Source organism: Numida meleagris, chromosome 11, assembly GCF_002078875.1.
Source record: "Numida meleagris isolate 19003 breed g44 Domestic line chromosome 11, NumMel1.0, whole genome shotgun sequence".
NCBI classification, from domain to species: Eukaryota; Metazoa; Chordata; class Aves; order Galliformes; family Numididae; genus Numida; species Numida meleagris.
In genome coordinates this window covers 13880766-13905186 of record NC_034419.1, presented here as the reverse complement: position 1 = coordinate 13905186, position 24421 = coordinate 13880766, and the positions used below count along the sequence as shown (strand labels likewise).

The following is a 24421-nucleotide window of genomic DNA, read 5'->3' as shown; positions in this document are numbered from 1 at the left end:
CCTCCGCTAAATCATGTCCCTGAGCACCACATCCAAATGGTTTTTAAACACATTCAGGGATGTGACTCAACCACCTCCCTGGGGAGCCTGTTCCAGTGCTTAACAACCCTTTCTGTAAAGAAGTTTTTCCCGATATCCAATCTGAGCTCCCCCTGGCTCAACTTGAGGCCATTTCCCCTTGTCCTGTCGCCTGTCACCACTGAGAAGAGACCAGCCCTGCTCTCACTGCAATCACCTTTTAGGTATCTGAAGAGAGCAATGAGGTCTCCCCTCAGTCTCCTCTTCCCCAGACTAAACAGCCCCAGTTCCTTTAGTCGCTCCTCATAGGGCATATTCTCCAAGCCCTTCACCAGCCTTGTTGCCCTTCTTTGGACCTGCTCCAGCACCTCAATGTCCTTTCTGTACTGAGGCACCCAAAACTGAACACAGTACTCGAGGTGAGGCCTCACCAATGCCAAGTACAGGGGCAGGATTACTTCCATGTCCGTGTGCTGCTCCCGGAGAGCCGTGTGTGTACGTGCATCATATCTGTGTGTGGAAATGTGCTCATTCTCTGCAAACAAAGCACAGTTGTGCTGTTCTCAGGTGGTGGCTGAAGAAGTCAGAGGCGGGATGTATAGCTATGATAATCCTTTAAAGCACTAAGTGATCTAGAAAGCAATCACAACAAATGCTGAAGAGATGGGGAGAGGGATCCGTACGTGTCCTTCAGCATGCTCTGTTAAGTGGAGTATTCCCAAACCCCTAACATTTATCTTTACAATGTAATTTTTGATCAAAATAATGTTTGTGCATGCTTATTTTAATGTTATCATCTGTTCTTATTAGTGGAGTAATTGAGAGGTTGTAATGTTTATTGAGCTCTGAAATTTTTTTCTGTTTTTGATCCTCAGGCGATATGACTCAGGTTTTGTGAGATGTGCTTTCTGGCAGAAGAGGTATAGAAAATAAATCAAGCTTTGCTATTATACTTAAAGTAAATGTTCTATTTTGAAGTGTTTTGGTTTGTTGTGTGTGTTTATGTATGTTTACACAACATACATGAGTCTCCAGTTCTTTTCCTATGCTGGAAATTCTCTTCATATAGTGGGGGGGGGGAGAAAAAAAGCATCAATGGAGGCGGTCATCTTTGTATTCAGCATACATTAGTGTGATGAATAGAGATATTTTCCCTCTACCATTGCAAATATTTATAAATGACACATCAGCGCAATTTACTTTAAAATGTATTTTCTCTCACAGGGCTTTCCTCTGTTTGTCATGGTATTTATCCAACTGGGAAACGCTGAAAAATGGGAATGTGTTAACACAACAAGCCAGAAGGATACAAATCATTCTCTTTCTGCCCCTCTGTGGGAATAATGTGAATATTTATAGATCTGGAGAGCTCTCAGGAGTCTTTAATGAGTGAGAGAAAAACCATTCTCTTTGTGCTGATACCATTTTTTGTTTAGACCTGAACATCCATCAGTTAGTAGTTGTAGCACCAATGTCACTGAATTAAATCAGCCATCTATACTTAAGCCAAATTTTGTTGGTTTATTTTTCTATTAAAGTTGTGATAGGGGTGAGCAGTGATGCAGAACCCCACAAGAGCAGCATCATTTAGAGCACACTGCCAAAAAAGAGCACATACATACAATCTTCTTGGAGAGTGGGTCAAATGTGAGACCTGCTTGGACAGTTTGTATCGTGCAGCAAGCGGTGTTCCCGGCGTGACATTTAGCAGAGGTTTCCAGGCCTCCCCAGTGGTTGCTTTTTGCCAGACTGTTTTATGTAGAAGGTGGGTAGGATTTTATGGGAAGTGAAAGAGGACTGATAAGACAAAAATGGGGGTTCCAGTGAGCTACTCTCACTTATTGAAGCCAACTGATGGAGTGGGGAGAGGAGGAGGGTTAACACGATCTGGTGGGAACGCCGAGAGCAGAGAAAGCACTTCAAAGCAAAGGCTGAGCGGGGTCAGCAGCAGTGTCAGGTCCAAAGAGAAATGGAGAGGGGAAAACCTGAACTCTGTGCACCTTGCCTGACAAAGAGAACAGTGTCGGGCACTAGAGAGAAGAGTGGAGGTCAGCTAAAATGGACACATGGGAGGCAAGTGGAGGCTGTAGAAATCTGGCAAAAGGAGAATTCATTGTGACAAAAGAGAAAGCAGAGTATCTCATGAAAAATCAATCACTGCTCTCGTCTTCTGCCTTTTGAGTTTCCAGGAATGAGTTAGGAGCAGAGCTCCAGAAAGGGAGTGGGAGTGTGCACAACTTGTAAGAGGAGATGCGAGGCTGTGTTTTAGCACAGCTCATTCTTCAGACGACTCTTTCATGTAGAGGTCATACTTGAGTCTTTTGCTATTGTTGGCTCTAGGACTGAAGGCCTGATTCTGACCAGAGCAAAAGCTCCCATTTCTGTAATACAGTGCCAACATAAGATAAAGCTCAATTCTTTGTTCACATACAGCCAAAACAAATCAATAAAGTGTACTCAAAGACTCACTTGGGATAAGAGATCCTATGCAGCTTTCCAGAATATTGAGTCTTACCATAGTGTTTTGCCTCAGGATGTTATTTGGGCAAGAGGCAACTATATCCTATAGCAGCAAATGTAAGAGTTAGAAAGATGTCTGTTATAAAAAAGCCTTAATAAGTGTATGTTGTTGTCTAAAGATGGAGACAAAGCAACCAGAAACCATGAAAGTGGCGCTGGAAGAATGGATTACAATTCTTTTGTCATTGCTTTGGCTCTTCTTCCTGTGTTTAGAGAAACTTTCTTGCCTCCATTTTTCTGAAGGGCAATTTGAATGCTGTTTTCTTACTAGTGACTGTTTCTGCCCTGAACACAGTGGAGCCCACTCAGAGTGGGCCCAGCCCAGGGCTTCTCTGTTTGCACCTCAGCTACACTGCAGCCCGAGGGTACAGGATGCTCTGGAGAACCTCAGCTGTACTAAAAACAAAAGATTTGGCCTGAGATGAATACCATTCCACGAATCTGTAGCAAATACAGTTACAAAATGTCTTGCATTTGATGGGCAGCGTGTTGGAGCACTTTGGAATTCAGTAGGTCAGTTGGTGTAGCACAAGTGCCCCTTCTCACACTTCAGTATTATTTTTAATCAAACTGTTAAATAACAATGCTTTTAAAAGAAACAAAACCCACTTCAGGAGAACACTGAGTCCTGAAGTACCCCAAACAATAACCCTGCTCCAAATTCCTGCTCTGTGTGTGGTGAGGAGACCAGCACAAGCATCGGACTTTCTATTCTAAGGCTGAGCTATAGCCACTGATGAGAAATGGAGCAAGAAGGGTGGAAGGGAGTCTGTAACAACATAGCGGCAAGGCTGCTCTCTAAAGCCAGCTCTTTATATAACAGAGGATGTCAGCAACACTTTTGCTCAGGTTTATTTCTATGTTCCTTCGTGGTTGTGGCTGACAGACAGCCCCAGGGCTTGCACCTTGCCTTCTAGGGCAGCCCAGTGGCACTGCAACCTTCTCTGCACCCTGCCACCAGCATGCACCCACCCCAGGGACTGCAGCCGAGCCCCAGCAGCTGCTCACCCCTGCTCTCTTGCTCCTTCTGTTCCCTGCTGAGCCTGGCAAAAAGACCTCCAATTACTTCCAATTGTGGTGACAGTTGTGTGCGAGGTGAGACGTTGCATTGGGGACTGAGCCTGCTGCCTCATTAGGCCACCACGCTGCCTCTGGGCAGTGGCTGCTCCCCATCTCAGCTAACCTGGCTTGCTGCTGCATAGTGATAACCCCACAATGTGCCTCTCAGTGTGAATATGCATCTCCAGTTTACAGATGCAGTTTTGGGTACAGTTAGTTGGTCCAAGGGCAGATCCAGTCCTTGGGCAGGTCCAAACCAGAGATTGGAACCTCTCAAATTAATGTAGCAAGGAGAAGTAACTTCCTACTTTGCTTGATATTGTACTTGCACAAAGGAACAGTGGATGCTACAGTACAGCTTGTGATCTTTTGAGTTGGAGAAATTGGAACTTTGGAGAGTTGGTGAGGGATGGATCCATACAGAAGTAAAAAAGCCCACAGGGATGTGGAAAGGTGGGAACTGGAGAAATAAAATCAAGTTTTGTGGAGAAGAGCTGGGTTTATCTCCCGTCCCTGGGAGAAAGAATCACTCTACAGTACCTACAAGAGCTCTAACCAAAATCACCACTAGGTAGGTCTCATAGGAGCTGGGACCAGGAGTTGGAAACATCTGAAGTGCCACACCTTCAATAATCTTCTGTTCTTGAAAGATTACCAACTCCTACACAGAACAGCAGTGCTCAAACAGCGCTCTCTCCATGCAGCATGACTGCACAGTTGTGATTTCAGGATTATGTACTACTTGCTGAAATTGGAGACCTCCACAAGTCAATAGGATTTATGTGACTGATTTCAGAAAGGACAGGATTTTGCTCTCCCTAATAGAAGACCGCTCATGCCATAAATAATTATACGGGGAGCATATGATCACACTCCCCTCTACTTGTAGCTCCTTCTCATGGATCTGTGCTAAAGTTGCAGAACAATGCAGTTTGGGGGTACCTGGTTATGTGTCCTGTTTGTGTCAGCATGGAGATGTTAATGCCCTTTCTGAAGGCTTTCAAGAAACTTTGTTCCTATTTGTAGTCACAGTGGCATCTCAGGAGCCTTCCCTATTCTTCTAAGGCACTGGACTGCATGAACATCTCTTTCAATGGTCTTTCTTTAAATCCCTTTGAGCTCAATAGTTTGCAATTCAAAAGCAGACGATAATAAAACACATACCCCTGAAACATGGTAGCTTTTTCTCTGCCCTGCCAATAAGCTCTCGATATATTTTACATATTGAAATGAATTAGATTTTCTTTTATTAAAAAAGTTCAGTCGATGCATTCATTTAAGATGTTTGTATCACTATTTTTCTACTCCCTTTTGCTGCACCCATCTGTAGAAACAAGCTTCTGGATGCAGTTTGATTTGTGGTGGTTTGGCTTGGTTTTTGACCTTTCTTTTATTCCAGCAGTTGAGTGCCTGGGGCAGTAGAAGGCTTCTTGCAGAGATGGATCTGTGTGAAGTTCTGTCTGTTCCCATCTTCCTTCTGTCATTGCCTTCTGCTCCCACTTCTATTTCTTCTGCCTTTGTAAGGAGGACACATGAATTGTTGGTTGGGACACACTGGACTCTTAGTTCAGAATTTTGCACTTCATTTTCTAGATTTGCTGTAGCGTATTGCTGAAATAACGTGAACAATATTTATGTTACTGTGTTTTACAATGGTAGCCAGAGGCCAAAAGTAAACACAAGACCCTTTGTACTTTCCATCGTGCAAATGTCAAAATGCACAAGACAGGCATTGAATTAGGGAATGCCCAGTCTCTGGGAGTTTCCCACTACTTAAGCAGTCTTATTCTGGGACTGGGTTTCTCTCTGCGGAGCTGGAATAACAATTTTGTCTCTCAATACTGTGTTTAAATCTTTGTCATATGTGAAATATTCCACTATTTTGGCATTGAGCGGTGATAAGGAACTTTTATTTCCCCGTCTCTCTGAGGCTCTGTGTTTCCATACATTAGCTTTCTTCTTATCTCTCCTTTTTGATTAAGCATAGGTTCCAGCATTCCCAATCCATTTTACTTTTTCATGTATAGGCACTTTCATCTTTGTTGAGAGACTCTCTTTAGTAGATTTAGACAGGAGATTAGTTATAGAAATTAAAGGGCAGGTTTAACTGGGTGCTAGTCAGCCTCTACTGCACGCTCTGCATCTTCAGCTGTCAAAAACCCAGGAAACTGAGCGTGTTCCCGTCCTGAGGAACTGAGCTGTAATGTCAAAAATCAATATTCCTAACACACGTTTCGCCGTTCTTATATTAATCATCTTCTGTGCCTTAATTTCAGGCCTTTGCATCTCAAAGCTGGAGTGTGATGTGATTATAATGATATAGCAGCAGCGACCAAAGATTTTATAGTTCAATTGGTAATTTGGATATCTGTTGTCAGCTTAGCAAAGACTGATAAAGCATAAAGGGTAATGCATCATTTTTCATCTCTGAAGATAACAGCTTTGAGTTTAAAAAGCAAATGCAAAACAAAAAGAGCTTGGGATTGAAGTTTTTTAAGCATTTTGTACAGGTGTACATGTTGAAATTTATGTATTGATCGCTATGCTATAGAAACATCAGTAAATAATGTCCTTAGGAATGTTGTCTGATTGTTGTTTACCGTGACAAGGAAAGAGAGCAGAGCAGAAAGCTGTTCCTCACATTCTTTGTCACTAGCTATGAAGCACCAGAAGTGGTAAGAGATGACTACAGGCGCTGTCATGTTTATGGGCATCGTGAGAGGGGTCCTGTGAAGGAAGGTGCCCTGAGAGTTGAGCAAAGCCTACAGATAGTGAATATTGGACCTATGTGGAGACCAGCAGGGACAAGGAGCAGTCACAGCGTTCCTATTTCGAAGCACAAACCCCTTCAAGGCTCAGCTGGTGAACGTGAGCCATAACCAGTGATTTCACCTGTAAAACAGCTCAGCTGAGGAGCAGATTCTTGGCTCAGTTTTCTCCTGGCCTACAGGGTGCAGTTCATCTGAGGTAAAGTCATCCTTTGCTGCCAGAGAAACACTGCTCCCGGGAAAATGGGATACACCTGGTTACCAGAAGAGCTTTGATGGGTCTTTTCCATCAATTAGAGACTACATGAAGAGCCGTAGTTTCCAAAGCAAGAGTAGAAAGTGTATGGAAAACATTTGAAAATACATGACCTTGCCTGAACCAGTGCTGATGAACATTATTTTTAAGCCCTTCTAAGGGCTCCAGTTTTGCATTAGTTACAGATGTCATGAGGACAAAGCCAAATGTCAACAGATTTGTGGAATAATGCAGTAAAGCTTTAGATACGTTCTGTTACCATTAGATGGGTTTTGTCTTTGTGGCAGTCTTGCATAAATCAGAAAGTCAACATTTGTATTGGATGCAGTAATCCCATTACAGAAAGAAAGAGAAAACCAACATTTACAGCAGGCCCAACCAAATCAATTAAATTTCTATAGTGTCAGAGATATTTCAATCCATTTTTTTTATAAAAATTTTTGTGCATTCCTTTCCTGTTTTGAGCATTTTTCGTTATCTTTTGCACATCTCAATTTTACTGTAAGAATCAATATCATACAGACTCTGTACACCCAAGGAGCTTTGTTGCAAAAGATGCCAGCTCTTGAGAAACAGTTCCTTGCTCTCTGAGTCTGGTCACTAGGATTTTCAGGGATCAAGTTAAATCTGTTTAATGCACGCATCCTCAATTAACATCAATGAAAATTGTCCAAGAATATTTGAGTGCAATTGTTTCTAATAAGTAGAATAACATATCCTTTATATAAGTTGCTAATATATAGGGAAATTTTCTCTTCTCTGTGTTACTGTTGCTAAAACTGTGTTGGTTTTTTTTTTTGGACAATAATATTGCTAAGAGAGTGTATGTCATGTAACTAAGATGTACTCTTGTAACCAAAACATACAGTGAGCTCCAAATTGTAGATCTACTTCACTGTGAGTTGCAGCATTTGCCCCATGTTAAGAAAGTAAGTTACTTTACACAAAGGATTGGGAAACTGAACTTTTCAAAGTGTTTCTGGGCTTATAAATCCCTTTTGCCTCTGGCAGATATGAGGATACACAATGGGTCTTTGGTGATCTTGCAAGTTGTAACAAAATTTAATTCTTGTTAGGGATTTGCAGAAAAATATTTTATTGGTGCCTGACAACTGGTATGGGAATATTTATTCCTTGTATAAAAGTAACATTTTGAAAAAACATCATGAAAGGGACTTCCTACCATGTTATTCCATGACTGCTGTTGGACATAGGAAGAACATACAGCCATGGTTACCTAATGGTGCTGGAAGAGCACCATCTTCTTTCACCTTTTGCTGCACTGTTAATGGTAAATATGAATCATAGTCATCGCTTGGTACATTTCATGATCATGTATGGTGATTCGGATGCGCGTATCTGTAATTAATGGGTGGGAGTTGCATGGCTAATTCCCTGTGCAGTGCTGACATCCTGTCTGCAGCTTTGTCCCCGACTTTCAGTTACGTGTATCAAACAGCCGGTTATTGCATTACATCCTTGTATTATGTAAATAAAGCCTTGACCTTTGTCCTTGGCAATATTTGTTCAGGGCAGTTTAATTTGATTTGGAAAAGAAGCCTGAGTGTTAAACCCATTTGAATCTCTCACACACCTTGAACGTTGATGGGCCCATTTCTGCTCAAGAGAAAGCACTAACTCTAAGAAATTGCCTTCTACCCTTTTGTCATTGATATATGAGTATGTTTCTTCAGACTGAAACTATTAGGAAGCCCTTCCTAAGCAGGGAGTATACCTACTCCTCTGCATTGCAAGGTATCATGGGTCCACAGAAATTATTAGCAACATCGTACTTTGTTTATTGTTTCATCAAACAGTTCTGAAACAATAACCCTCCTTGGGAAACTTCCTTCCCCTGCTGCAGGCAAAACTCCAATGGTCTTCTAATTTTTATTCTTCCCCATCGTCATGTACTATAGCTTAGTTAAGACTTCTGCCTGTGAATCCTCCCTAATTAAGCTAGACTGGCCTAGAATTATTGCAGTCCTTTAAGACATGAGTATATTAGTACCAAAAGCTCAGGCCTTTTCCAGAATGGATCTAAACTCTTTCTTCCTCCACCATCACTACACTTGGGTTGTGGTTTCTCCCCAGTGTGTATGTGCTTTAGAGATGCAGGTAGCACAGTGTTTAGACTGTCAGCATCTGACATTCCTCACAGATAGCAAATGGTGGTAAAGGTTTTTAATTGTCTTCTGTGGATATTGTGGGCTAAAGTCATTAAAGGTTTGAAGTGTTAGTGTGAGACACAAACTGGCCCTTATTAAAATTCCTGTGACTGTAGTGCTGTTAGTTCCACTGCGCAAACCCTACCTAAAGTAATCTTTTATAATGATGGAAATGCAGATCCTCTAATTATCCAGGACAACTGAAATTAGCACCACAAACAACTGCTAAAAGTTGAGACAGCATGATCCATGAAAGATAATTGATTTTGAATATGTTAGGGCACAACTGCTGTTAAGTGATGTCCAACAGGAGAAAATAATGTTGTACATTTAATCACACTTTGAAGAAACAGAGATGTCATTTATACCATTGCTAGAGACTGAGGGGGACAGAAGCCTGAGAGAAATATGGAAAACTCTCACAACTTGCTTGAATTTTTCGCTCATTGCCATTTATATCTTGTCTTGTATAATTAAAAGTGGCTTCATAACAATTTTATATTGTTTTCAGATTTTGAACTGGGTGTAGTTACAAAACCAGCATGAAGAAATATTTTTCATTGTTTATTTCAGATTCATCGCATTAGTAGAAAAGAGGGGTTCCTGGTGAACCTCCACAGGTTCCCTTTGGGAGAAGAACAGTAAACCTTGACCCACTGCTAAGCTGACTTACTCCATTTAGATTTTTTTTCCCCATTACTTTTGGTATAATTATGCATAAGCTGTGATTGCATGAAGCTACCTGGATTCCATGTAAGTGATATGTCTTTGGCATACTGCACTTTTTGTAGATTGCTTAAAGCAAAGCATTCTTCTGTGCTTGGCAGAAGAAGGATACAGAGAGCTTTTGTACCTCGGTTGCATCAAATTGGATATTTCTTTAATCACCCAGGGGAAGAATGCACTTGATTGCATTCTGTGAGCTCTGCAGTTATTGTCCCTGAGTGGATCCGACAGGCGAGCTGATTCCATACCACCCCTTCCACAGCTGCCACAGCCCCCTTGAGCCTTCAGCTCAGTCCCTTTGGGCCAACTTTGTTTCACTGGGCAGTAAATGCATGTTAGTCCATAGAAAAGAATGGGGAGGGAATGGTCATTCATAATGAAGCTGGCAACCTGATGTGAAAGTCTTCTCCCTAGGAGTAATGAAGCCATGCTTCATTTGAGCTCTTATCAGGTGATTGTACAGAGGTGATCTGCAAGTAAGGGCATTCTGTTCTTGAATGTCCTTTCCCATTTTTTTTTCTTTTAAATAGTGACTACTCACTATTTAAGTAATAAACTGACAAAAAAAAGCACTTTTTTATCTAATAAGATGGTGCTAACAAGACAATAACTCTTGCATGAAGCATTATTAATCCTCCAGAAGAGAAGAGAGAAGCTGATTAAAGATTGGGTCTGTTTTTGCAAATAGATGCACAGTGATGTATTCGATTTTGAAGAATATTAGATCTGAACCTTTCCCTCCCCTTTTTTATTTACAGAAAATAGTAGATGCAAGGTCATTGCTAACAAAGTAGATTGCACTGTCATCAGTTTAGACATTTTTCTCAGAAATATTATGAAAAATATCAACAGGGAAAATGAATGCCTCTTTTTGTATGCTCAGCATCAACTCGTAAACTCCAAGTTTAAAGTGGTCACAGAGTTTTTTCTTCTTATTTTTCATTCACTCTGTTGGACCGAGGCTCTGCTTTGACATGGTCAGCAAAACCTCTGGAAGTGTGTCCACACGAGCAGGTGCAAACGTTTGCTTTATCATCTCCATCTGGATGTGAGGCAGTCCAGGCTGGGAGCTCTGCAGCCGGGCTTTGTGTGCTGAGGCAGTTTAACTGAGACTCCATGATGAAAGGAAAAATTAAAACAAAAGGCACTTCCCAGCTGTAAGCAGCTCACATCTGGTGGAACCCAAGCAGGGCTGAGCAGGCGTGCGGCTGCCTTTGCCCACATGTGTGGATATATCAATGTAAACATGCATCCAGTTAATTTTCACACGTATGTTACAGTTTCCCCTGCCTCCTCCAAGGCCTCCCACAGCCCTCCTCCTCCTTGATCTTGCTGGGAATGCCTGGATTTATGGCAGTGCAGACTGTTCCTTGGCCTCGTGCGGGGCAGCAGCCTGATTGCATCTGGTAGCATGGAGCAGAGAAGCAGGCCAGGCTGGGAGGAGATGCAGGCTGAGCAGTCCATGTTGTCCTCTTTCATTCATCAACCCCTGCCCTGCAGAGCAACACTGATGGAAGGGGAAGGCTCTGCTAAGGAAACGCCCACAAGGCTGTAAAATATATTTTAAATTGGGAGGAGGGGCTTACTTGTAAGTCAGTCCTTTCCTGCTCCTATTTTTAGTGAGAGATGTCCACAGAGTGTCCCTGGTGTGGCTGCTAGATGAGCACATCCTTAAGCAGAGCAGCAGAGATAGGAAGTGCTTTGTAACCAGGTCTGACGCTTGTTCTTTTGACCAGAACCAAGGAAGGGGGAAACATCAATGATTTCTCCAACGTGCATTAAGTGCATAAGCCATCATTGTGCTGTTTCCTGGGAATACTCAGTCCCATTTAACATGGCAGCACTGTGCTTTCCTCAAGCAGCATGCTGGTGGTCAATCTTCAGCAAAGCAAAGCATACTGGGGGAAGCTGCCTTGCTCTGTGACTACATTTTTAAGTCTCATGAAGGTTTCGGGTGCCTGGGGCATTGTGGTGTGTGGGGCGGTGGCCAGCTGGGACCAGGCTCCTTCCTGTGCGCGGGCGGACAGGGACAATGGCTCCGAGCTGGCCGTGAATCAGCGCCTGGGCTCACCCTGCAATCAGCCCGAAGCTCTCAGGAAACAAGCCACCTGTCCCGCTTCCTCTCATTTAACAGATTTATTTTTAAGTGGAAAAGGCTATGAGCTTTGTTCCTTTTTCTCAAGGACTTTGCGTCCTTTAGAGATCCCCGAAGGCTGTGGAAGAGTACAACAGTACAAAGGTCCTTCTCTGGGGACCGTGTGCTGGTATCTCCACTCAGCACCTTGGAACTGGAGACAGAACTATTTGTAGGATGTTTGTGGACCAAAACACTGAGCAGTGCAGCAGAAACTCTTGACATTATTTGAGTCTCATTCTACACTCTTCGCAAGGAGTGTGGTCAAAAGTTATATTTTTATTTTTTTTTATTATTATTTACTTTTATTATTATTATTATTTATTTTATTATTATTATTTACTGAACAAAGCCAGGTCCTGATGCTCTGGTGTCCAAACCTGCATCTACTGCTGTTGTCCACCTGTCTCAGAATACTCTGAGATCAGCCCCTAGGATTATTTCATGCTCTTAGGACAATTCAAGGCCTATATGTGTTGACAAACCCTTCCCTTTATTCTTTCCCCCTACTCATACTAGCTCACTTTAGTATCACCTAATCCATATCTTTCAACTTGCTCAACCCATCCTCTTTTTTTTTTTTTTCCCACATTAGAATTATTTCTGGATGCTGTTCTTTATCATTCACAGAACTTCTGCCAAACCAGAGATTCACTCACAAAGAAGAATTTCAAGTGTCTGACGATTAGATTTAGGCAAAGGGAGATTCAAAAATTGCACACTGTCATGTGTATTGGAACCAAATCTGTTGTCGTGATGTTAAGATGGATTTTAGCCATAGCTCCAGTTAAAGAAGTTGTATAGAATTGTAGAATCATTAAGGTTGCAGAGACCAATAAGATGATCTAGTCTAACCATCAACCCGTGCCTGACACTGCTGTAGACCATGTTACTCAGTGTGACATGCACCCTTTTCTTGAAAACCTCCAGGGATGATGACTCCATCACTTCACCAGGCAGCCCATTCCAATACCTCACTCCTTTTTTGGAGAAGAAATGTTCCTTAATATCCAGCCTGAACCTTGGCACAACTTAAGGGCATTACCTCTTGTGCTATCAAGAGGTGTGTTGTAGCTCTGCCTACAGAAGGAGAAGTGAATGGCACCACCCCAGAGCCATTATTTCCCATTCGGTTCTGTTGGAAAAGGTGTGCACTGCTTCATTTCACCTCTGCAAAACTGGTAAAACATAGGTAATGGAAGAGAATGGCCTTACCTGCCTGTGCCTTGTCTTTGCATGGTTATCACTGTAAAGCACAGCTCTGTAGATGCAGAAGTAAAGGCAGGCTGGGCAGAATTTTAATTTCCCAGTTTTATCATTTCTGTGATATTTCCTCCAGGTTTGCCAAGCTCCTATGACAAAAAGTGTTAGTGGTGTTTTATGTTGGTGGTTGGTTTTGACCTATAATTCCTTTCATAAGGTTTGCAGTTTTAGTCTATGAGCTAAGCCAGAGGTCTGCAGAGCACCATCCAAATTCAGCAGTATTTATTCTGGACTCCTGAGCATTTCTTTTTGTCCCTTCACTCTATTTTTAAATATCCTTGCTTCAACAGATCCTCAGTCTTTTTCAGGAAGTAACTAACAATATTAATATAAACCATGTAAACAAAGGATCATTGCACAAGGCTGACATACAGCACTAGTCATTGATATTTCTAGCTACAATACTTCCATTCTCTTTTTCTTTTATTTCTTTTTTTTTTTTTTTGGACTGCAACCTTTCTTTCCTTTTCAGTGTTTATCTTTTCCCCATTAATAAATGCTGGATTTTATTCCATTTCTTACAAAACATGAACCATCCTGGCTTTTCTCATTAACTTCCTTATTATCATAAGAACCACCACCCGCAACATCAATCACGTTAGCAGCATGGGGCTGGAAGCTGTGCTTATTAGCTAACCAATTTCCCTCTTAGGTAGAATTTGAAAATATTGCAAGGTCATGCTTTCAAAATAGGTATTTTCTCCTTAAGTATTTGTAAGGATTGCAATAACATAGATATGCATACAAAGTAAATACATATAAGAAAAAAATAATAAAAATATGCGTATTTATATATTTTACGAGACAGAAACTCTTAGAAAGCTAAAGTCTAGAGAAGATTGAACTCTGACTCCTTTTGCACTGGGAAGCCAAGCAACCATGCCACTTGCAGGACTGAGACCTATTTCTTCTCATGGAAAGGGCTTCCCGGAGTTGAATAGAAGAGTGTCCTTTTGTTTTAAAGTCACTTGAGTACCCTATGGTGATTTTCTAGAAGAATACATACATCACAGTAATGATAACCTGAAAAATACCTTGAAGTTTTAGAGCAAGATGCATAGTTCATACTGAGTGCTGAGTGATGAATAACACAAACTGCACTGAAAAATTATATAAACACATTATTTCAGCTAGCACAGCAAAACAGTCCCGATATAAATCAAGAATAACTGCAGTCTTGTGGTCCTTGGCAGTTATTTACAAGCCTCTTGAAATATTTCCTTATCTGTCATTCTCATAAGAAATTGGGCAATTACAATAAGTAAGTTTGAAACTGGAGAACATCAAATAGTGAATCATTATGGCATCATTACAGGGGAAACAGTAATGAGGAGAAAGCCAAAAGTGAATGCAAAGTTTCTTCAGCTTTGAGAAATCTATTTTAAATAAAACTGAAATAAATGCCTTAAATAATTTTAACATAATTCTTTAAGATAGGCAGTTACGCAACAATAATTATGGAGAGGTATTTGCAGCCAGAAATTGAACTTTATCCTGGTTTTGGGTATTTCTAAACAGGAAAGAAACAATCGCCATGTCACTGAACTTGTTGCAAAACTGTGGATAGGGGAAGCTTACATTGGAGAGGAAATATTGTGTAGAAGTGCTCTGAACCTGGAAGATGGGAAAAGTGAAATGCTTCATTTTGGTATTGTTTGCTAACGCCAGCTTGTGTACATTCTTTATTAATTTTGTCTGTAATGACAAAGCATGTCTACGCTCAATGTTCAGTATACAGAAACAGAACGAGCGTATATAACGTAACTTGAAAACAGAATGCTTTGTAATGACTGTATTACAAGAAAAAAACTGGGGTCCAGCCCAGCTGGGGTTTTTGGTTGTTGGCGTTTTTGTTTGTTTCTTTAATGTTTTTTTTTGTTCTTGGTTGCGATTTTGTTGGTGTTTGGGGGATGTTTTTTGTTGTTACTTTGTTTTCTTTTGGCTCTGGTATTGATTTGGATGGAGTTTCTTTTGTTGTTTGTGTGTGTGTGTGTGTTTTTTTTTTCCTTCTGAATCAGCACAAGTGCACATCTCAAGGTGCTTGATGTTATTTTCAGGGTGGAAAATTCGAGCTTTGTTCAAAGTAAAATGAAAAGCATGATATTCCTTGCAAATCCCATCAGATATTCAAAATGCATACAGATCCCCTGAACATCAAAGGAAATGCTCAGCAAGTCTCATGCTCACCCTGATTTGACAATTTTGAAGTACCAGTTCTTTGACGTTGCCAATACAAATGTGGTAAGGTCTGTGGAGCATCATTCCACAGGGATAGACATCCCACAGATGCAGATGGAATGAGCCACTGGCACACACATAAGGAGTTGTTGATCTCCTATTCTGCTTGTTCTCTACTGAAGGTGAAATCAGGAAACTGATTCCCACACTTGCTAGAAATTGCAATCTAATCCCAGCTGGCAGGACTGATGGCTTTGATTGCTGAATGTGCCACACAGTCCTCTGCTCAAGCTGCACTGTGATTAATCACAGCGATAGGCCATCATATCTAGGAAGATTTTCCATCACTTAAGGAAAAAAATTAAAATGTCCAATGTGTTTTTTAGATTAAGGGTTTTTCTTTTTAATAAATTGCGTCAGACTGGGACAAATCAGGTGGGAAAGACTATTTGAGCTGGCTCAAGTTTGCTCAAAGGTAGTGAGTGTTTTAAGGACACCTCTTGATCACGCACTTAGAATGCATAAGTTACAGGGACATGCTTGGCTTTGAACATCTATCTGGGTACCAACCTGAACCATGAGGCTTGGGAACATGGTATCTTTTCCAGACCTCAAACGTGCCATAATACAACACATAAACTTCCAATTTTGCAAAGGATGAGAAGAATCTGAGGTAGTCATAGGTCAAGAGATGTCTAAAGTTCCCTTTGTATAGACTCACCACTCACTTAACCATGCTGAGCAAGAGAAGCAGTAGCTCATTTTCTTCTTTAGGAATATCAGACAATGCATGGGACGAGTGGCAGTTATCTCCTTGGTTGCTTTTTGTCTGCGTTTGGATCCTTTTGTCTCAATGGATGCATTAGCTTCACTGTGTGTTTGTTGCACGGAAGCCACATTCACAGAAGTCATGAATTTGAATGGGTAGCGCTAAATTGCAGCACATTTTAAGGGCCCAGGAGAGAGTGAGGATCCATTCTGCAAGGTGGTCTCTGTAGGTGTAGCCAGAGCTTACAGTCTGAGTACATACACTGTGAACAGAAAGATTCAGAGAGACACAACAACCCCATGAGAGGACGCAGCAGCCTGGAGTCTCCCCAGTCGCCTTTTCCACTGGACTTTTCTGTACTGACATCTTAGACTGTGTAAAAAGTATTGGACAATATACACCAAATAAGAGGCTTATTGCTGTTATCCCTACAGTCTTCCACCAGAAGGAACTGAAAAACAGACATCAAATTATAGACACGTATCTGTATCCTGAAAGTATCTGTTTAACGCAGTAATATATAACTGCTTGGTTACTGACAATGAAATCCTCATGCCACTTCTCATCTCCACCTGTCTGAAAATGCGTTGAGATCGGCCCCTAGATCTGTTTCTTGCTCTTGGTCTCAGGTGTAGCAATTAAAGAAATGTTCTGTATTGCTGAGAGCACCAGATGTGTGCGGTGGAGCATCCTATACTGACAAACATTTTGCTTTTAATAGTTCCTTTGGGTACACATTGGCGTCTGGTTTCATTTTTCTGTTTATACTTTATTTTTGTTTTATGGAGCTGTTTCCTTGATGGGGTTTTTTCAGTTTCTTGCCTCAGAGGATAGTTTGGGGTAGCATGGATTATGGCACAGCAGCGCTGTCTCCTGTTTCTGTTTCCAGTTTTTAAGGTCACAATTAGATCTTCATTTGAATCCTCCCATAGGAAATAAGAGAAATGCGACCTGCTGACTGATTCCTCAACCTGCACTGTGGGTCATGTTGGACCTTCCTGGTGACTTCTCAGTGTCTCTCTCGTCTTCCTCAGCCTGGAGACAGCTTCAAACATTCAGTCCATTCAGGAGCTAATATCAAGGGAGCAAGGTTTTTCATCTATGGGAGATGCAAACCTTTCACCCACATCCTGCAGGTGATGGGCACCCGGAATAAGGTGGGTGATTTTCTTTCAAGGTCTATGTTTGCAGATTTTCTCCTGCAATCTAACTTTCAGCTGAATCTTCTTTGACAAGCAGAACAAGTTTTTGTCACTAATCTCACTGTGAGATTATCACATTTTTGTGATGAAAGGGTGGAGTGTGGGACCAGGTATATTCTAAGGGTTTAGAGAAGTCTGGTTTATTTTTCTCAGGGATATTTTGCTCTAAATCAAGAGTGCCAGGCTGGATCCTTGTGTTTTCCTGAGAAGAGCCACAAATTATATTTATTCCTGTAAGGAGAAAGAACATCTTTCCTGACTACTGCAAGAAATTATCTTACTTTCTACAGGGTAAAATGTGACTTCTTTGGCTACAATATGAACCCTACTGAATGTTGGTCAATGTGGTAGATACCATTTTCACTGACTGTTATTTTGAGAAAAAACAGATCTTTATCTATTATTTATAAGGAGTAGCAGATGTATCATGACTAAGAACAATGACTAGAGTTCTAATTCGGGAATTTCTTATCTTGCAAAAAACTCATGCATGTATTTTTTTTTAAAACCATGGTTCAGTTAAAACCATGATGAGCAGAAGATTAAAGCTCTGTCAGATGAAAAGAAACGCTATGCTATTTCAACTCTCTCAGTTTTCAAAGGAGAATGAAATATGCAGTAATTCACACAGACAGCATAAATATTGAATAACCATTGCAATGGATTGTGTTAATAGATATACAAGATGAATAACAACATATTTGATTTAGACCTTTTCTGATGGTGCTAGTGGATTGCAAGGATTAGCCTGTCTTCTGCAGTACTATCTATTCAATAACTATAATTCAAACTTCCCTTCATTTTCTCCCTTCCCTCCTTCCTTTTCCCTTTCCAGGAAAATAGAGTAGTTATGATAAAAAAAAATGCACTTATGTCATTTTGTTTCTCTGGAGTCAGATCTTGATTGTAGCCATCTAACTTCATTCATGTGAATATCCCCACTGATTAAGGTGAGAAAGCTTGTCACATTCTTAAAGCTTTTGGGGACTTGAAGGCATGATGGGTGAAACTTAATCCTCCACCTCACTCAAAAACCTGTACACCTACTTGGCCTGATGTTACATGATGTAATTTGGGCATAAATCTAGTACAAGGACTCTTGAAGCAAAAAAATGAAGCCAGAGTCTTTTACAAAAAACTCCTATTACTAGCTGACTAGCTTTAGATCAGAGCTCCAAAATGCTGCAGATATGGCCCATTTCCTTCTTCACTGGCAAAAGTTGTACATGGTTGGGCCACCAAAGCCCTTCATTCTGTGTTACACTGCTGATTGCCTGAGGAGTGCTGCAGAGTTTCCGTGTCCCTAACCCTGACACTTGGTGGCTCATGGCTCCTCTTGGTGTCACCCCTGCCTAGTAGATTCCCCAACAGGTTGGGATGAGCAGGAGTGATATTACTGGGAGGTTTCCTCCTTCCATCGCCATGGATCAGGAAAGTGCAGTGTATTTCAGAGCCTAAATGCTTGAATCTACTATTTAATATCCTGTTGTGCTTTTGAGAAATGCGAAATCATACTTCTGTTTTGATTATTTTTCTCCATCTCCAGTGGCTTCTCAGATCATGTCCAATAGAAGAATTGCCTGTGAGCATGCAGGTACGGCTCTAGAAAATGTATTACCTGGGTTAAAACGTGCTAATTCAGAAATGCCTTTCCTACCCTTTAGTCATCCTTGTTAGGGAAAAATGCTCCACCTCAAACTCCAGCTAACTGATTGCCCACCCGTTCTGAGACTGTGCTCTGAATTAATCTACTCTAAAAGCCAACAGAGATGACTTATGTTTGGGCACCTCGCAGGAAAGTAAGGAGATGAAAAGCCTCAGGAAATCTTTGACAAACATCTCTGAGTGTTTTACCCACTCTGCACATCTGTTGCTGCATGAATATTGCACATAACATGCCAAAGGGAGAGACAAGAGGTGATCAGCAGGGAGGGCAGCTTTCGTGTTTGTACTGAACGTTTTCTTTTTAAGGAAAGAGAGGAAATATGCTGCACTACCTGTAGGAGGTGTGCCTGCTTTTGCTAACAGATGTTCCTGCTTTGTGGATGAATGTCTAACTGGTCAGATCCTTTCCTGATGAACGCTGGCATCTCTGGGGTAAGTGCAGCTATACCTACACAGAGCACATTAATAAGACTGATTTCATCCCACCCATTTAAATGTGCCTTACTAACTTGTCTGCATAGCAGAACCAAAGCGTCTCTACCCACTCCGTCCCCTGATTTCAGATGATGAAGTTTCCTCATAAATCCCAGATGTGATAGCACCAGCGTGACCCATCAGTTTATTACATCAACATCTAAAGCTCTGTATTGTGCTGAGGAGTTTATCTGGTCAGAATGGATCCGGTCCAGGAACAAATAAAGGAATCTGGTTATTTCTGGATGAGTTTTGCATGATTTACTGCTTCTCAGTTTTCCTGCTGTCAGCTAGTTTTTCTCCTATTCATCTTTCCTCCCCATGCAGGAGGGCAAGTATCCAGATGGCACAGGTATCTTGGTTAGTTCTACCACTTAGCTGATTTCTCAACAGTGCAGCTGTCAGGAGAGCCAACCTGAAATTTGGTTCTGATTGGGATGAGAGGTATGTATCTATTGTCATTTAGCACTGGCTGTTTCAGTGCATGCCAGTTTGTTCCCAAATAGAGTATCTGCCCCACTGCACAGCAGCTCTGCAGGCATCCCTGCCTGATTTCCTTTGCTTGGTACAACGAGGAATCTTTGCATGGGCAGGTGATTTCCTGATGACCAGATATTGTATATCTTATGTATAACACTTGTATAACGTTTTTCACTGTCAACGGGAAGGGATTAAAGCAAGATGGTATGTCAGGCTCTAGGCTGCTGTGCATTTATTCAGTGCATAGTGAGAAGACATAAGTGGTAGGGAAAACAAACTGTGTTTTCCATTGTATTTTTCAAGCTTTTCTGTATGATTATTTTCCAGTGATTTTAAAAGGTAGTACAAGCCCAAGAAAGAGCAGCTAGCTTGTTTAGTCTGATGTGGTATATATCACTTGCTTATTTCTTCCTGGACATTACTTTTTCCGTGCGTTCACATCGAGGTTTGTATTTGACTAATGCACATCTTTCATAAAGGCATTCAAGGTTGATTCAATGATTTCTGGAATTTCCTGTGTTTTCTAAAACATTAATAATTATTTTGCCAAGCCTCCTTTGCAAAATTCTGCTATGATTCTCCTATGCAAGCCTTGCAGTCATGATGACTTCAGCAGTCATAACTCTTACAGCTACTGTCTCAGCTTTAAAATGATTTCATTGGTCTTGTATCTTATCTTGCATCTCTCCAAATACAGAAGTGAGGTATTTACTGATTACTTTTGTCCGTCCTGCACACTTAAGCTGTCATTTCCAGGTGGCCTGAGGCTTGTACGGAGTCTCAGTTGGAACATAGAGTATTTCTGTTGGGTTTCCTTCTAAAGCAGATGTGAATTAATCCATTCAGGTTTCTGTCCATCTGTCAGTTGCTCTGTGATGAGCTCTGTGGATTTTTACAACGTGCATAATTTCACCTTCTAATTTTTAAATTAATAAATTCCGTAAAAGTAAACTTGAAGGCATGCATTCTGGAACGATGACAGCCTAAATTCAGTACAAATACCTTAAAAAAAAAAATCGTGTTTTCACATTAATATACCTTACACAAAAATAACAGTTGAGAGTACACATTCACTGCTAAGTTTGTAAAGAATGTCAAATTACTAAACTGGAGAAATGACTAGCTAGACACCTGGAATTGGAGCTCCGTGAGTAATAACCAGCTCTTGACAGCTGCAACCTCTTTTGCAGGTGCAAAAGGAACAAGTTTTTATTTTATCCGCTTTCCACCAGTTAGAATCACTCCAAGTTGTGAAAACAGCCGGGAGTTGAAACAAGAGGAAAATTAGTTTACCCTCTCCTATCTTATGAGTAAGAGGGGTGTGTGGGAGTCCTAGATCAACAAGTTCTGATCTCAGAAAACATGGAATAAAGGAAAAACCAGCTCGGGTTGTTAATCTCCGATAATATTTCTAATGTTAGGTACATCAGCTACCTTGAAGTGCAATGAATGTTTCGGTAATATTTCCTAAAATATTCAGGACACAATTAAATGATTATATTCCTCTGCATATTCTTGTTTAGAAGCAGCATGTCACAAAACACTTTAAAAAGGTAATTGGATGACTAAAACTGTCACGTCCTTTTTGCTCAGAAGTCAAACGTAAAAATCTGGATGAAATAAATGCTGATGTATATAGTGATGTACACACAGCTTTAATGTGTTCTCTTAGTGAACAAAAGCAATTAACCACAACATCAAAGTTACTTGCTTTTGTAATTAAACATTTATATTCATTGTTAGTTTTGAGAATAATGCTTTCTTATGAATATCTACTAGAAGGTACAAATGCAATACAGACTGAGTTACCTGAATTAGGTTTTCTTGGTCCTGATTTAAATGACATTTAACCAAACTGATTTAAGCCATGGTGTTATAAATGAGTCTGTCCTGCTTTAAAGCTAATTAAGGATGTACCTTGAAAACATGCTTCTTTCAGTGCTCTAAGTCAATGAGTTCTCAGTATAATTCTAGTCTTAATAAATCACGGCAAGGCGTGGAATTATTACTTAGTGCAACAGTCTCAATATCCAAATTTAAGGCCACTGAAGAATATATTAACATTTATAATTGCTAAGTTGATCGGTAACGCAAATAAAAGATGAGGATTTCAAAATAAATTAACCTTTGCAGCGCATCATGTGGAGACAGAGAGACAGTGAAATCACTGCAAAGGTTCCCCTTGTCCTGGCAGTGATTTGTCACAAATCAGTGTATCCTCTGTGCTGCTTTCGTGCACTGCAGCAGGCAGCCTCTGGAGTCTAACTGTCCAAAAAATAAACTGATAACAGAGAACAACATGGACAGTCTGAGGCTGGCAAGTCATTGCATGGGCTGTTATTGCTTTGCATCTCTGCAGGCAGATTTGTATTTTGGGGCTAAGATTAAAATGTTTAGGCTAGGGCCAAATGGGTTTATAATTAGATGCACAGAGGCTCTGACCTATTAATAGAATCTCATGCTTCCCTATATCTATACCCCACACAGAGATGCTCCACTAAAGCGATCAGTAGAAAAAGGGTCTTCCTTCTCCTCTTGCCCCTCTGCTTAAAATCTGCCAGTTCCACGCTTTGTTGAGAAACGTACGGTGCTCCATCAGTTCTGAGTGAACCACACCATGCCCAGACACTCAGAAAAATGGAAATGCTCTCAAAAGAAAGCAAAAGTTGCAGTCCCTCATGGAGGGATGTGAGTGGATGACTGCAGGGGGAAGGAAGGAGCAAAGGTATTTCCTCTTATTGTAAACAGCTTTGGCCTCTTCTCTTGTAGATATGTCAGCTCCTGGAAAGGGCTTGTCAAATGACACAACTGATGAGGACTTCAAGCTCACTGTGCAGTACTGTCCCCAGGAACAGAAGACAAGGTAACTGAGCTCTCTGCTTAAGCACATATGGTTTGTTCTACTGCCATGGTCTGTAGGCTCCTGGAAAACTGTTGTTTTCACACCATTGGTGCTCCGCCCATAGTTTCAGTTCCTAGAGACAATATTTAGTACCTTCAATGTGCACTATGGATGAAGAAAGAGGAATGTGGAAGAAATATTCCTTATCTTTCCTCATTTAATTTGACCCTACAGTCGTTATGAGACCTGAGCAGTTAGAAGCCAATGTGGACTATGTGACCCATTAGTCTGGCCCGTGGAAAGTGTTAGGTTATGAACATGCGTTGTGCAAAAGTAGAGCTCTTGTGTACCTTGCCTTTCTTCTGTGGGTCAACTGACATCAAGGGGAAATCAGTAATATTATCTCCTGGTCCCAGGGCTCCAAAGGGGTCCAAGGAGGGAAGCAACAGTGGTATTAAATTAAGCAGACTGGAATAAACACAGAACTGTGGAACGTATTGGCATTGCAACTGACAGTGAGTGAATAGTATTTTGGGTGTGAGAAGTACAGACAGCCCTGCCCTTCCTGCTGGGACTGTGAGGTGCTTGTGGTGTCTGCCAAAGGATCTCAAAAAGTGGATAGTAGGTGAAGAAAAGCTGATGCAGCAGGTATTGATAAGGCTACTGAACAGTCAGCCAAATGCTTGGAATATTTTCCAGCAGTTTTGGCAGACAACGCTTGGTTGCAGTCCCCACCCCATCACCACCACCGGTAAAAAAAATTACCTGTGTTCAGTAGATGTTTTCAGCTACTGGTAATGGCATTAGGAACAGGAGCCAGACAAGTAAACAGAGTGATTTCTCTTTCAGTGCATGCAAAAATTGAGCAACATCTGTAGACACTTAGTTAAACATGTCTTGCTTTGCATACCTCATTTTTCTCATCTAAATGAACTGCAGTTTGCTCAGTAACCTCTCCCTTTCCTCGTGCTATATTCCTCACTGGTTTTGGTGGGTTTCTTTTTTCCACAAAGAGGAATGAAGTACTTCTTATAGTCTCTTTACAAAAATAAAACCTATTTGGCACGGTTAGCCTTTCTGATCTATCCTATTACTGATATTTATACAGATGTTCCAGTAAGAATAAATTTATTGCAATATTCATTGGACTGAAATTGAAGTTGTTTGTAATGTGAATGGATGGCTATTTACTAGACTTGTCACAGTATATATTTAACACGTCTATAGCTGTCTAGCTGGGATTATGACATTAGGCAGTATTTATTGTATGTAATCCAGCAAATATTACAGGAGGAATAAATTTTAAGGAAAAGTGATGCAAACAGCAGTGTAATGAAGGCACAAAGAACAAGAAATGTGGTTTTAAACAGCGATTCCTGGCTGTGCTGAAGGAGGGGAATATTGAGGATGTGAGGAAGTCCAGGTGCAGATTTCAAGTTCTTTAAAGTGCACCAGCACTGTCGAACAGCTGACCTTTCCCTCATGAAATGGACATTTTTCATTTAGAAAAGGAAATGAGAATCATCTTCTTTGATTTTTTTGCGCTGATTAAGTAGAGTTAAAAAGTTCTGTGGGGACTATTTTCTGTAGGAAGCAATTTCATCAAAATCAAGCATTTCACAGGCAGGTGTTAGTTTGACATTTTTACTATTTTGTGTTAAGGTGGTATTGACTATTGTATTTCATTGCAGTGGATCCCAATTACTTTTTTTTCTGCAATCTGTGTTTTTTACCATGTAATATTTAGCTCTTCTTTCCAGTGTTTTGCAATCATGACATTTTTGCACCATCAGGCTAAAATGTTTTATTCTGAACAACCACGAGGTATGCTTGATTGGCTTTTGATGATTGTTTAAGTCAGAAATATTGAACATCCAATGAATCAGTCTGGATGAGGCT

At 40.9% G+C, this 24421-nt stretch overlaps 1 long non-coding RNA gene across 14 annotated transcripts in view; it reads left to right on the top strand.

Annotated features, from left to right (window-relative positions):
• The window catches only part of LOC110404897, an 83411-nt gene that overhangs the window by 30575 nt on the left and 28415 nt on the right, over positions 1-24421 (top strand). For 6 of the 14 annotated variants that reach the window (XR_002442548.1, XR_002442544.1, XR_002442545.1 and 3 more), the window contains 2 exons: positions 16792-19158; positions 22450-22543. This is a non-coding gene — a long non-coding RNA (uncharacterized LOC110404897). The remainder of the gene's footprint in view (positions 1-16791; positions 19159-22449; positions 22544-24421) is intronic. The other 8 variants (XR_002442553.1, XR_002442547.1, XR_002442550.1 and 5 more) reach the window with 8 other exon arrangements.